A 15,445-nucleotide genomic window follows, 5' to 3' on the forward strand; every position below is an offset into this window, starting at 1 on the left:
TAAAATAAAAAAAAAAAAAGAAAAAATAAGATAGTTCTGCACTGCCTCTGCCAGATGTTTAAGAATTAGTAATAACAAAATTCTCATTTACATGCCACAGGCATTGATCCTGGATGACCTAAATAAAAAAAGAAGGGTGACTTGAATGAATGCATGAATTCACAGTGATGAATTCACAGCGATGAATTCACAGCCGGGAATACTGAAGAGCAGGTCAAAAAAATGATCAGGAGCCAATGGAAAGGTTGGTGGCTGGAATCACAACCAAAATCATGCCTCTGGTTTAGCCCAGTGGGGATAGCACTGCCACCATGTGCAGACGCAACACTTTCCTTGCCTCACCTGAGATGCTGGACTTGAACCTTGTGCCTCTTGTAGCCACCAGAATGAGTCATTACTGCTTCTGCTTCTCTGTCAGTTACTTCCACAGTCAGAATACCAGGGAAGCAGCCAACTGGCCCTGGTTTCCACGAAGTGAGGCAGAGTGAGACTATGTGCCTTTTCACCTTCTGTAGTGAGAGATGGGCCTTGCCTCCCAGTAAGATTCACGCAGTTGGGAATTCCCTAAATGTAGGCAGGTGCTGCAGATGCCTAGCAGCCAAAAAAGTGATAAATGATAACAGGATGTTACATAGGAAAAGGCTCCATATTCAATTAATTTTGAGAAATGCCAGGCTTAACAGATTTCTTTACTCCAGGGCTTTCAATGTGATTGCATGCATGGTGAGTCTCCAAGAGGGATTATAGACACCCTTCCTCTTTATCATCCTATATGAGTGCTCCAGGGAATACATTTCATGAATCCCTACTTTAAAGCAACAGGCAACAAGACTTTTTTTTTTTTTTTTCTCACACTTAACTTCAGCAAACTTGTCTCTATCAACACATGTTGTATTGCTAGGCATGCAAATGAGAAACGCAGTTTTGGAAACTTTCAAGCCGTACTGCTGCCCTATGGTTGGTTTGTTTTCCGATGAAGGTAGCATTGCTATTATACATTAGCGGTGCCCGTCAGAACCTTCCCTTCTTGGGGTGCAGTCTTGAGTTTAGTCTAGGAGGTTTATCACTGCCACACGGTGTTTTTCAGTGATGCATCTCCATTTGTTCTTGGCATATTTTCCACCTTGCCTGAAGCAGTTAACACAGCTTGGGAAAATGTCTAAGAGAGTAGCTTATGTCTGAGAGACCCTGGCTCTGCATACAGCAGAGGTGGAAGCTGCCAAGATTCAAATTCTCTGATAACTCGAAACAAATGTCCTGCTTATTTTTGTAAGTGCAACAATGTAAGAACACATCATTCAACAACCAAACAATAACTGACCTTTAAACCATGTTTAGTGTAGGAAATTGTTCTTCTCTGTATTTATGTGTTGTGTGTGTTAAGTCTCTTCAGTCAAGTCTGACTCTTCATGATCCTGTGGACTGTAGCCTGTCAGGCTCCTTTGTCCAGTGGATTCTCCAGGCAAGAATGCTAGAGTGGGTTCCATGCCCTCCTCCAGGGGATCTTCCCAACCCAGGGATTGAGCCGAGGTCTCCTGCATTGCAGGCAGGTTCTTTACTATCTGAGCCACCAGGGAATCTTCCCGACCCAGGAATTAAACCTGCATCTCCTGCAGTTCCTGCATCGCAGGCATTTTCTTTACTGCTGAGCCACCAGAGATGCCCCATCTGTATTCATAGATGATGTCTAAACTTTGGGTCTAGAGTCATATTTTATTTGAAGACTGGTAAATTCAAGATCATAGCTTCATATGCAAATCCAACCCTTAGCTCTCTAGGCTGTAGAGGTAAGTGTATATTTGTGTTTGCCCTAAATCAGCACCAAAAGTTTTGCATTTTTAAAAAAGTCCATCATTTAATGTTTCTTTTTTCAAAATTCCATGCTTATTACTTTCTTAGCATCCTTGAACTTTTGTAAAATACAAAGCTAACACTATAGATAGAGGTGCTTATTACAAAAAATATGTATTGAATTGGCCAAAATGTTGTTCAGTTTTTTCTGTAAGATGGTATGGAAAAACCTGAACAAATTTTTGACCAACCAAAAATTTGGGGTCTACTATGTGAATGACCTTATGCTAGGTATAGAGGATAAAAGAATGAATAAGACAGACTTCATGCTTTGAAGAGCTTATACTTAAACTGTAAATTTGTTTACTTAAGATATTTAAGGTTTACTATAATCCAGGCACTGAGCTAGGAGCTCAGGATAAAATGGTGAACAAGAAAATAAAGGTTTCTCTTCTTGGGAATGTAGATGTAGTTAGGGAGACTGACATGAAATCACACATTCAGTTCAGTTCAGTTCAGTTCAGTTCAGTCGCTCAGTCATGTCTGACTCTTTGCGACCCCATGAATCGCAGCACGCCAGGCCTCCCTGTCCATCACCAACTCCCAGAGTTCACTCAGACTCACGTCCATCGAGTCAGTGATGCCATCCAGCCATCTCATCCTAGGTCGTCCCCTTCTCCTCCCACCCCCAATCCCTCCCAGCATCAAAGTCTTTTCCAATGAGTCATCTCTTCGCATGAGGTGGCCAAAGTACTGGAGTTTCAGCTTTAGCATCATTCCTTCCAAAGAAATCCCAGGGCTGATCTCCTTCAGAATGGACTGGTTGGATCTCCTTGCAGTCCAAGGGACTCTCAAGAGTCTTCTCCAACACCACAATTCAAAAGCATCAATTCTTCGGTGCTCAGCCTTCTTCACAGTCCAATTCTCACATCCATACATGACCACTGGAAAAACCATAGCCTTGACTGGACATTACTTAATTATTTATAGACTCATGCTTGTGATCAGAGATGCAAAGGGTAAGACCACAAGCTATGAGGATATGATGGAACACATCCTCTGAGGAAGAATCCATGAGATGTTCTCTGAAGGGTGAACAGGAACAAGCATGATGGAGACATGGACACAGAGTGCAGGTAGAAATTAGAGTTTTGCTGCACAAAAGACTTATGCTGGTATCAGAGTAAGAGTGGCTCCAAAATGAGAGAAGTGGGCAGGGCCTTAGAGACTAGGAGATACTTTTGGTTTTCACACTAAGTACAATGGGCATGCATAGAGGAGGTTTCATCAGAGAAGTGACATAATCAAATATGCAATTTAGAAAGACCACTCTGGCCTTGCACATTGAGTGGTTTGTAGGGGTAACAGTGGAGGCAGAAATACCAGTTAGGAGGTTATTCCACTGATCAAAGTGGGGAAATAATGGTTGGTTGAACCAGAGTAGGGGTGGATGAGATGATGGTAAGAGACATATAGATATGAGAGATCTAAAGAAATCTGACACAGTAGGACTTCATGTTTAACTGGATGCAAGTGTTATTAAGGACAAAGTTAAGTAAATTGCAAAATACAATATGGTGACCAAATGTTATAAATGCCTTTGAGGCAGTTATCTAGTCACTGTGTGTCAGCAAAGATATATGCAAAGAAGCACATGACCTCAAATTGTGCATGGCTTATTTGAATAGACTAGATACCAGTACTGAAAAGTTAGTGTACAGTCAAGGCAGTGCACACCAAACATCAAGTGATGCATTCATTGTGGGTTGTAGGTGTTCACAGGTCACTTGTAGATAGAGGCTAAAGTGAAAATGTTCATTACTCAGTCATGCATGTCCAACTCTTTGTGACCCCACAGACTGTAGCCCACCAGCCTCCTCTGTCCTTGGGATTCTCCAGGCAAGAATATTAGAGTGGGTTGGCATTCCCTCCTCCAGGGGATCCTCCCAATCTAGGGATCAAACCTGGTTCTCCTGCATTGCAGGCAGATTCTTTACCATCTGAGCTACCAGGGAAACTCTATAGACAGAAGTATCCAGGGAAAATGTCATCAATAGATGAAACCAGCTGGGACTTGGACAAAGAAAGAGAGAAGGGCAATCCTGATGGAGAGAACATCTGGGAGAAGTTGAGGAGGAAGTAAGAAATAGATGCCACCTCTTTAGGGAGTATAAAATAGACCAGTTATATCAAAATAGGGGATTTGGAGGAAAAGTGATACATGTGATAGTATTAGGGTAAGAGCAGCCCCCAAATGGGAGAAGTAGATTTGATAGGGTAGGTGAAAGTGAAAGTGAAGTCACTCAGTCATGTCTGACTCTTTGCGACTCCGTGGACTGTAGTCTACCAGGCTCCTCTGTCCATGGGATTCTCTGGGCAAGAATACTGGAGTGGGTTGCCATTTCCTTCTCCAGGGGATCTTCCCAACCCAGGGATCGAACCCAGGTCTCCTGCATTGCAGGCAGACGCTTTAACCTCTAAGCCATAGAGTAGGTAGGGGACAGCAATGGGATTGTAGGATTTCTATAAAAATTTAATAAACATCATTTTATCTCAATCATCATGTCCTAAATCTTGTGCAATAGGAAAAGCTCACATTCTAGGTCTTCTGTGACTTTCTCTACAGTGGAATCTTTTTTCTGCTCAACTTCATTGAGATGTAGTTGCCATATAGTGTTGTGTAAGCTTAAGTTGTACAGCGTGTTGATCTGATGAACTTATTTATTGAGAAATGATTAACACCATAATGTTAGCTAATACCCTCATCACATCACATACCATTTCTTAATTGTGGTGAGAACATTTAAGATCTACTTTCGTAGCAACTTTCAAATATATATTAAAGTATTATCAACTATAGTCACCGTGCTATATACCCCAGGACTTACATCAATTTGTACCCTTTGACTAGCCTCTCTCCATTTGCCTCACCTTCCAGCCCTGGCAACCACCATTTTGCTCTGTTTTTATCAATTTGGTTTTGTTTTAGATTCCACATATAAATGATGTCATTCAGCATTTGTCTTTCTCTGACTTATTTCACTTAACATTATGCCTTTAAGGCCCATCCATGTCACAAATGGCAGAATTTCTTTCCTTTTCATGGCTGGATAATATTCCATTGATGTGTACCACATCTGTATTCATTCATCTGCTGATAGACCGCTGGGTTGTTTCTATATCTTGGCTATTATGAATAATGTTGCAATGAACATGATAATACAGGTATCTCTTCAAAATCTTGTTTTCATTTTCTTTGGTTACATACCCTGGAGTGAAATTGCTGATACTATGGTAGTTCTATTTTTAATTTTTTGAGGAACTTTTATGCTGCTTTCCATAATGGCTGTACAAATTTACATTCCCACCACCAGTGCACACGGGTTCCCATTCTTCACATCTTCATCAACATTTATTTATTGTCATTTGATTTTAGCTAGTCTAACAACTGTGAGGTAATATCTCAATATGGTTTTGACATTTCCCTAATGTCCCTGATAATTAGTGATGTTGAATATCTTTCCATGTACCTGTTGGCCATTTGTATATCTTCTTTGGAAAAAAATATATTTAGTTTCTTTACCCATTTTAAAATTAGATTATTTAATTTTCTTGTTATTGAGTTGTGTTGATTCCTTATATATTTTGAAAATTAATCCCTTAACAGGTATATGATTTGCAAATATTTTATCCCATTCTGTAGGTTTCCTTTTTATTTTGTTGATTCTTTTTTTTTTTTTTTTTTTTGCTGTGCATAAAATTTTTAGTTTGATGTAGTCCTTGTTGATTTTCGCTTTTGTGGTTTGTGCTTTTGGTGTCAAATGCCGCCCCCACCAAAAAAAAAAAAAAAAAAAGTCATTGCTAAAGTCTGTGTCAAGGAGTTTTACCCCTATGTTTTCTTCTAGGAGTTTCATGGTTTCAGTTATGTTTATTTTATTTTTTTTCAATTTCCAGGCAATTTTGTGAGTGATGTAAGTTAAGGGCCCAATTTTATTCTTCTGCATGTGAATCCAATTTTTCCAACACCATTTATTGAGGAGATTATGATTTTCTCATAGAGTATTCTTGGCTCCCTTGTCAAATATTAATTGGCCGTGTATTCAAGGGCTTATTTCTGGGCTCTCAATTCTGTTCCATGGGTTTACGTCTGTTATTTTTATGTCAGCACCACACTCGTTTGATTACTAGAGCTATGCTGTTGAATTCAGTTAGTATATCTCCTTGGACTGAAGGAGATCAAACCAGTCAGTCAATCCTAAAGGAAATCAACCCTGACTATTGTTTGTAAGGACTGATGCTGAAACTCCAATACTTTGGTCACCTGATGCAAAGAGCTGAATCACTGGAAAAGACCCTGATGCTGGGAAAGATTAAGGGAGAGAGGAGAAGGAGATGACCGAGATAAGATGGTTGGATGGCTTCACCATCTCAATTGATATGAATTTGAGCAAACTATGGGAGACAATGAAGGACAGGGAAGTGGTGTGCTACAGTCCATGGGGTTGGAAAGAGTTGGACATGACTTAGCAAATTGAACAGCAACAACAAATCTTTTGTTGAGAATTTTTTGCATGTTTTCATCAGGGATATTAGTGCGTAGGCTTTCTAAACCTTGTAGTGTTCTTATCTAGCTTTGATATCCGGGTTATGCTGGCCCGGTAAAATGAATTTGAGAGTGTTCCCCTTTTCAATTTTTTGGAAGACTTTGAGAAGGATTGGTATTAATTATTCTTTAAATGTTCACTAATATTGTTCAGTTGCTCAATCATGTCCGACTCTTTGCTGCCCCATGGACTGCAGCACACCAGGTTTCCCTGTCCTTCACCATCTCCTAGAGTTTGCTCAAGCTCATGTCCATTGAGACGGTGAAGCCATTCAACCATCTCATTCTCTGTCACCCCTCTTCTCCTCCTGCCTTCAATCTTTGCCAGCATCAGGATTTTTTCCAATGAGTTGGCTCTTCACATAGATGGCCAATGTATTGGAGCTTCAGCTTCAGCATCAGTCCTTCCAATGAATATTCAGGGGATTTCCAATGAACATTCAGGAATGATTTCTTAGTGAGTTGATTTCCTTTAGGATTGATTGGTTTGATCTCCTTGCAGTCCCAGGTCCAAGGGACTCTCAAGAGTCTTCTCTAACACCACAGTTTGAAATCATCAGTTCTTCAGCACTCAGCCTTCTTTATTGTCCAAATCTTACATCCATACACAACTCCTGGAAAAACCATAGCTTTGACTATATGGACCTTTGTCAGCAAAGTAATGTCTCTGCTTTGTAATATACTGTCTAGGTTGGTCATAGCTTTTCTTCCAAGGAGCAACAGTCTTTTAATTTCATGACTGTAGTCACTATCTTCAGTGATTTTGGAGCCCAAGAAAATAAGGTCTGTCACTGTTTTCCCATCTGTTTGCCATGAAGTGATGGGATTGGATGCCATGGGTTTTGTTTTTTGCTAATGTTCACCAGTAAAACTGACTGTTCTGGACTTTTTTGTTGTTGAGGGGTTTTTGACTACTGACCCAGTTTCTTCGTTTGTTATTGATCTGTTCTGATTTTCTATTTCTTCCTGATTCAGTCTTTGTAGGTTGTATATTTCTAGAGCTTTATATATTTCTCCTAGGTTATCCAATTTGTAGATGTATCACTGGTTCACAGTAGTTTCTTATGCTTCTTTGTACTTCTGCGGCCATCAGTTGTAATGTCTCCTCTGTCATTTCTGATTTTATTTATGTAGGTGCTCTTTTTTCTTAGTGAGTCCAGCTAAAGATTTGTCAATTTTATCTTTAAAAAAAAGCCAAAAGACTACAGTTCTTAGTCTTATTTGAAATATCACATCCACCAAGAAGCTGTGCTTGTCATCCATCCTGAAGTAGGTTTTCCTTCTATTATTGTTCATCACAGGCTTCTGTGTATTTCTCTCACACTGTTAAGTAGAATCCACAGATATTCCAAATGTTCACTTGTTCAATATCTATCTTGTCCACTAGAATGCAGACTTTATGAGTGGAGGGCTTTGTGTGATGCCCTGTGCATCCTTGATCCTTAAAGCAGAGCTCACTTGGAAGAAAAGGATGTAATGAGTGTGATAAAAAAGCAGGAGCAGGGAATTTAGATCAGATATGAGAGCAGATTCTGTCACATTTACTGAAAGAAAATATGCCTCATTTTGGGTTTGCCGGACAATTCCTGAGCTCTGCTTAAAAACAAGTACAAGGAAAACAATACCTATATTTTTTTATAGCTTCTGGAAGTTTGAAAACTTGTTAAGGCTCCTCTTGGTTTAAAGTTAGGCAAATATTTGGAATATTCCAAGTGTAAGTATTTATAATATTTAAAATACTTTTCTAATTAACCATTTTATGATGTGCCTTTACCTTCATGCTCAACTTTCCTACTTTTAATGCCTTAAATAACTCTTCTATTCAATTTTCTGCTGAAAGCATTGCTAGATAATACTAACTCCAAAATTGGGGTTTTACTGAACATTGTGAATATGAGGAGATTAAATCCTTGTCTGCAGGGTCCAAGAAGGAACATGGGTCTCCTTCTATCCATATTCACAGTTTTCTATTCTTCCAGGATGGAAACATCCTGATGACCCTGTTTCTGGCATGACTTGTCTCTTGGACTCTGGGGTCTACTGTGCTGGAGAGGGGGTCTATTCTACTTTTGAGATAGAATGCTACCCCACCTCTAAAGTAATCCTGCCAACATGGGTGTATTGTCTGAACCTCTGAATATCTAGTGAGTTCTGGGTACAGAATTTTGCTGGTCAGAGAGCCTACCAGCTTGTTGATTACAGCTCATGGACTATGGAGCCAACTCCTGGGTTTGAATCTCAGCTTTTCCACTTGCTAGCAGGGGGATTTAGCAAACTGCTGAACCACCTTGTGTCCTGGCTTCCTCACCTAAACAAAGGAGATGATGATCACTGTACCTAATCAGGTAGCTGGGTTGTGAGGATGAAATGAGATAATATATATAAAGTCCTTAGAAGAGTGGCATAGAGGAACTGCTTAATTAATGTTGTAGCTGAGTATATGGGCATCTTTGTCCCTACACAGCTCTTTTAAGTGAGCCTGTTTCGTCCGTTAATACCCATGTTTTGGTAAACAGCATTGAGAGTTTATCCAGTCCCTGTTGGTTTGCCCACTTCTCTCTCATCTGAACTGGTTGTTTACCCTACCTTCATTTAGTTTGCACATCCTGCTATAGACTGATAACTTTGCTTGACTGGCTTTCTTGCCTTGAATGGTCTTCCTGGAATATGACTTTTATATCGCAGGTAAGATGCACTGCTCTTTCACACACTCCCTCATCCTCTGGGGCCACCAGAACACAAAACTTTCGCTGAATAATGAGAAGTGATGATGTAGGACCCTGGTCCTTTGCCCTAGGAGTGAACTTTTTATCAATTCCTAAATCTTTAGTATTGAGCTGAAATAAAATGAGAGTGCCATTATGTGTCAGGATGGGAAATAACATGCGCTTATCCAGAAGAGGACAACTAGCCATCCAGGTGGTTGTCCAAAGGAGGAGAAAGGACTAGGTTTGTATTTTAACATAGTTCCTTATGGCCTTCACTCCCTTCTCTCTCTCCAAATCTCCATCTGCCTCACCGTTCACAGTGTTTAGAGGGTGACCTTGTCTGAGGCTATCCCATTGGATTCTTATACCTAATTGGAACCAGACCCCATTGTGGATTCTTTGTCCTCAGTTGAGCATATAGCAAATGACCCCATATTCATGGGGGCAGTGTTTCATAATGCAGAAAATAATCAGGCGTTTCATGGTGCATTGGAAGAGAATCTGTCAGGTCGTCTCCCCAGAAGTTGAATTTGTTTTTCAATTTTCTGCAAGCATCCTCATTCTGCCCTGTGTTTCCATTTAAAACTTCATATTTTATCCAGGAGAATAACTGTCAGCTGATTATTTTGGTTCTCAGTGTCTGGGATGAAGCATTACTGGTGATAAACTAACACAGCTGAAATTACCACAAATTTTTTCATGTGGCATTTACTGCGTGTTGGGATTTACAGAACAGCAGGTTGTTCTTTAAGAGGTGTGATACACTGTGCTGTGGACTCACCAAGAATGAAAGATTGCTGAGGCTCCTGAGTTCTCTCGGAAACATCAGTGCTTCAGTTACGCTTGTAGTCAGAATGATGAGGATAAAGAGAGGAGCTTCATCCACCTCAGGCTCCACACAACATATTCAGATGATAAATTCCTGGTTAAATTTCTCACCTTGGCTCTGTGAAAACTCTTAGCTCAAAGCTGCCACAGTGCCTTTAAAAATTCTCTGGCAGTCCTGAAAGCCAGAAAAGATTTATTTTTCAAGCAAGAATTTTGGTATTTGAACGACTGAGTCCTTTATTTAATTATAACAACACATTGTTTAAATTAAATTTCCTTTGAAAAAAATGAGGGTTTGAATGAAGGAGAAAATACTATGTTATACCAGACTAAGTTTGAGCGATTGAAAACTCTATTTTTAAAAAATTCTAAAGTTTTTGTGAAACCCTTCCCCCCATTGGTCAACCTGTTCATCTGCTCATATAGTGGCCTTTACCTAAGAGCATTTCTCTACCCTCCACCCAAGCTAGGACTAGGAGAGAATTTTTCTTTTTAGTATGTATTGATTTGGGCTTTTAGTATTTATTTGGCAGCATCAGGTCTTAGTTGTGGCACACGGGATCTTTTGTTGCAGTAATGGGCTCAGCAGTGGGCCCATGCTCAGTATGTTGTTGGGCAACATATAGGATCTTAGTTCCCTGACTAGGGATTAAACCCAAGTCCTCTATATTGGAAGGCAGAGTCTTATCCACTGGACCACCACTGAGAGAAGTAATTTTATAAAGATGAGCCAGGCCTATGGGGTTCTACAGGACTCTAATGGGGCCTTTTAGGCGTATTAGAGATGAGTGTTTTATTTGATAACCAGAGGGTGTCAGTTTCCTTACCCTAAAATGGCATTTTAGTTGCATGCATTAAGCATATGAAAGCCCAGTTGAGACTCTGTAGCACTTAGTTGTAGACCATCAAATGGTGGACAAAACAAGTTAGAATTCAAGAGTGGTGGTTACAAGGACATGCTGTTAACTAAATTCTGCCCTTCCTCTCTATTTCCTCCCTCCCTGTTACTCTCCCCCTCCTTCCTTCCTTTAATCCTTCCATATCAGAATTCTTTCTCAGGATGGGAGGGATTGGCAGATTTTCTATGAAATTTGGGGAGTTAAAGGAAAAGGAACACTTTCTATTACTCTCTGAACACTCCTGAAGCAAATGTGTGGGTTTTTCTACACCAGATAATTCTCCAGTTCTCTGTGGATACTGACTGGTTGCCTACAGTTTAACTCAGTTCTGACACTAACTGCTAAAGGTTAGTGCAGACCCCACAAGATTGTTCCCACTCCAGACACCACTTGTACTTGGGGTGTCACTTGTATTTCTGACCGCCAGTGCACAGGGTCTTATATCATCACTTCTCACTAATCATGGAAGGCCACATGTCCTGGTGCCCCCCAGAGGATGAGGGAGTTGTGTGAGTTTTGTGAGCAGTTCTTTCTATACAATTATTGTACCCGAGGGGAGGGTTGTGGGAACCGCCACCTTCAAACTGGTTTCATAAAGGATGTTTCAAAGGATATAGGTGAACATCCAGATGAAAAAGGACATAGGGCAAAATGTGGGGAAGGGGCACAGAGCCTGCATGCCTCCCAGCACCTCCACGTGTCCACCAACCTGGAAGCTCTCTGAAACCTGTACTTTAGAGATTTTTTAATAGAGGCATCATCACATAAGCATGATTGGCTGTTAAGTCAACCTCCAGCTCTTCTCCCTTCCTAAGAGGATGGGAGTTAAGTGTGACTGAAAGTTCCAAGCTTCTGATCATGCTTGTCTCTCTGGTGATCAGTCCCTATTCAGGAGCCTACCCGGAGTCACTTTACTAGAACAAAAGATGGTCCCATTGAAAGTTTGTTGCTGAGCCATGAAAGATGCCAGGATTCTCGGCCACTGGAGGAGGGGAATTCAATCTGGGGCCAGTAACGAGGCTTGATAGCTCAGAGCTTTTGTAATAAAGTTTTATTAAAGTATAAAAGAGATCAATGAAGCTTCTGACATAGACATCAGAAGGGGGCAGAAAGAGTGCCCCTCTGCTAGCCTTTAGCAGTATGTTATATACCTATCAGCAAGTTGTTAATTAGAGAAAAGAAATGTCTCAAAACTCAGAGTGGCACCAAGCCCCTCACCCACAACATGCATTTTGAGATAACATTGGCACAAGGTGAGTCATCCCGGGCCATAAAATGATTGACATGAATCTTGAGGAAAGGCAGGTTTCCAAGTTAATATATAGTTTCACTAACATAGATTAGGAGAACAATGTATGAGTAAAACATACTAGCTTGTTGAGCCCTTATTGTTTCTGAGTCTTAAGCAGAACCGACTTGAAGAAAGACAAAGTCCAGGGTAAATACACAGTTCATTAACATAGTTTAAGAAAAACATTTCCTTAACAAAAATGCATTGGTTAGCTCAAGGTTTGAGGAAAGTTCAGGTGGAACCAGGTGTCATCATGGCAACCCAGAATTTTAAGAGAAACCACCTTTTAATTTTGTATAGAAAAGGGAAAAAAAAAATCTGACACTTGTAGTTTGTTTCCTCCTGCCACTTAAGAGAGATGTAAAAAACCATCGGACACTTGCAGCCTATTTTCTCTGTTTGGAGACCCCCTAGCCTTTTTGCCTGTTACCCTCTCACTATTGCTCAGGAAATTACATGGGCTCTGTGTCAAAACCAGGGTCAAAGATCAGCTATTAGAACAAGACACTCATAGTACCCTTATCACTTAGAAAATGACAAGAGATTTGGGAGCTCTGTTTCTGGAACTGGGGGCAGAAACCAAATACACATTTCTTATTATGTCACAGGGAGACTGAGGCCTAAACATCATTTCAGTGATTCCCTTTGCCCCAGGTAGTCCAAGGTAGGGCAATAGACATGTGTCACAGTTACCCTTGAAATTTGGGTCCATCCAAGACTTCCCTTGTGGCTCAGACGGTAAAGCGTCTGCATACAATGCAGAAGACCCAGGTCTCGATCCCTGGGTAGAGAAGGTCCTCTGGAGAAGGAAATGGCAAGTCACTTCAGTACCCTTGCCTGGAAAATCCCATGGATGGAGGAGCGTGGTAGGCTGCAGTCTATGGGGTCGCAAAGAGTCGGACACGACTGAGCAACTTCACTCACTCACTCGCTCAAGGCTTGATTGATTCCTGCCCCGAGTGGCCACCCAAGCCAGTGACATGTGCCAAGTCCAGAAGCTCTGGGACAAAGTTCAGAGAGAGAAGTGAGACTTCCTGATTGAGTCCTCCAGCTGTGCGACTCCCCACATCTCAGCCTCACTTCTGTTAGCAAGGTTGTGCTGCCAGGAAGGCTGTACAGCTGAACCAAATGGTTACCCCAAAATTCATCTTTATTACTGCTTTCCCTGTAGTGTAGATACTTGGAGTTTATTGACTTATCACACCACATTTTGCAGTTTACGTGCACGTTGGCTGTCATGGATGATCTTTCTAGTCTGGAGCAGTTAAAAAACACTTACGATATGCCTGTGTGGGAAATGCTGCCCTGGCCCTTTGGATGGCAAAGGGATGAGGCTGGAAATAAAGCACGACCTCAAGAAGCTTCTGAGGGAGTGCAAGGTTAAAATGTACCTCTAAGATGAAGGAGAAAGTGGTGTGTACGTTAAGACAAGCACAGAGAATACAGAGCAGTCTATAAGTCGAGAGCAAAGAAAGTTGATTTCAACTGGAAGAGTGGGGGGAAACTTCCTATAAAGATGGAGATTAAATCCAGTCTAGCAGCCTAGGTAGAATTTGAATACATAAAAGTGGATCGTACATGGGACTAAAAGTCAAGCAGGGGAATTATGGGCACACAGGAAACAGGAGAGCCAGGGGAATGGGAGCAGACTGACTGCAGTGTTGGTGCAGAGGTGAAAGCTTGGTTGGAGAGGTCATCTGGGGACAGATTGTCACATAGTGATGGCTCACTGCCCAACACTCATAGAAGCCAGCACTATGGCACTGGCTTTTGAGAAAAGAAAGAGCTTTATTTGCAAGGTCAGCTGACAAGGAGAGAGGAAGCAACTGTCTCAACTCTGTCTCACTGATCCAGGGTTTAAGGCAAAATTTTAGAGTTTAGGGGAATTTCAAACTTGTAAACTGATTGGCCAGTCTTGAATCAGTTTGTAGGAGCTACTTGTGCTGCTGGAAACCAGACTCTCCTTACTAAAAGACTTCTCACCTCAAAAAAGGGTTCTGGTGGCAAGATTTCTGTTCTCAGAGATCCATATGCTTAAGATTAAGTTCCATATACTGAAGTTTCATGTAGTTAAGATTCTTTGTCCTGAGGTCATCTTACAGACACGGATTTCCATTTTGCACATGCACAGCTCTATTTCCGTAAAATAACTCCAGGTCCAATTAATCAACAATCTGTTTCAGGGAAACAAAACCAGGTTAAGCTGCTCAATGGTTTGCCCTTTGTTTCAGGATGCTGCTGGACTTTAGCTGTAAGTGAAGGAGTTGAAGTGATTTGAGTGCCAGGATAATAACTTGGGTAATTTCAGGCAGACTGGAAAAGTGAATTTGGGTTGAGTTGGCTGGATTTGTGCTCTTCAACAAACTTTTTATCTCCATCTTGTGAGGAACCCAAAATGCCTTCTCAGGTAGTGTCTTGTTGTAGCCATCTTATTCTTATATCAGACTCCTTTCCTTGCCCAGGACAAATCCTTTGTATTTTGCTCTGTAACTGCCATGCCCACCATTGTATTTCAGGAGGAACAGCTCCCAGTAGTCAAGAGTGTGTCACCTGCCAGGCACCTTGGGGAGTTTTTAACATGGTATTTCTTTTAATTCTCTTCAAAACCTAATGTGGGAAAATGTTTTCTGTATTTTTCAGACAAGAAAACTGAGTACTAATGTGGTTACTTGTATTCTAAGATTAAACCTGGATGTGGCAGAAAAATGATTTGCTCCTGTCATACTCTGCCCATTCTTCTATCCAAGCTCTCAGAGTTTTTAATATTAATAAATATTAATAGCTGACAGTGTGTGCTCAACACAGCACATGCATTAACTCACAGAAATAATATAAACAAAGTCCTGCTGCTATTATTACTACTTGTGAAAATCACTCAGTCTTGTCTGACTCTATGACCCCATGGAATATACAGTCCATGGAATTCTCTAGTCCAGAATACTAGACTTGAGTGGGTAGCCTTTCCCTTCGGATCTTCCCAACCCAAGGATCACACCCAGGTCTCTCTCATTTGCAGGTGGATTTTTTACCAGCTGAGCCACAAGGGAAGCCCAAGAACACTGGAGTGGGTCATCTACCCCTTCTCTGGCAGATCTTTCTGACCCAGGAATTGAACCAGGGTCTCCTGCATTGCAGGCTGATTCTTAACCAACTGAGCTTCAGGGAAGCCCTTTTACTACTTAAAAAATGAGAAAACTGCCTTGAAGATTCATATAATTTGCCCAAGGTCACAAAGCTACCAAGTGGCAAAAACCAGTATTTGAGCCCAGGCTCAAAACACATGGTCTTAGCAGCTCTGTTATAATTGATAACTAGTTCTGCTAAT

Source organism: Budorcas taxicolor, chromosome 8, assembly GCF_023091745.1.
Source record: "Budorcas taxicolor isolate Tak-1 chromosome 8, Takin1.1, whole genome shotgun sequence".
In the NCBI taxonomy this organism is placed as follows: domain Eukaryota; kingdom Metazoa; phylum Chordata; class Mammalia; order Artiodactyla; family Bovidae; genus Budorcas; species Budorcas taxicolor.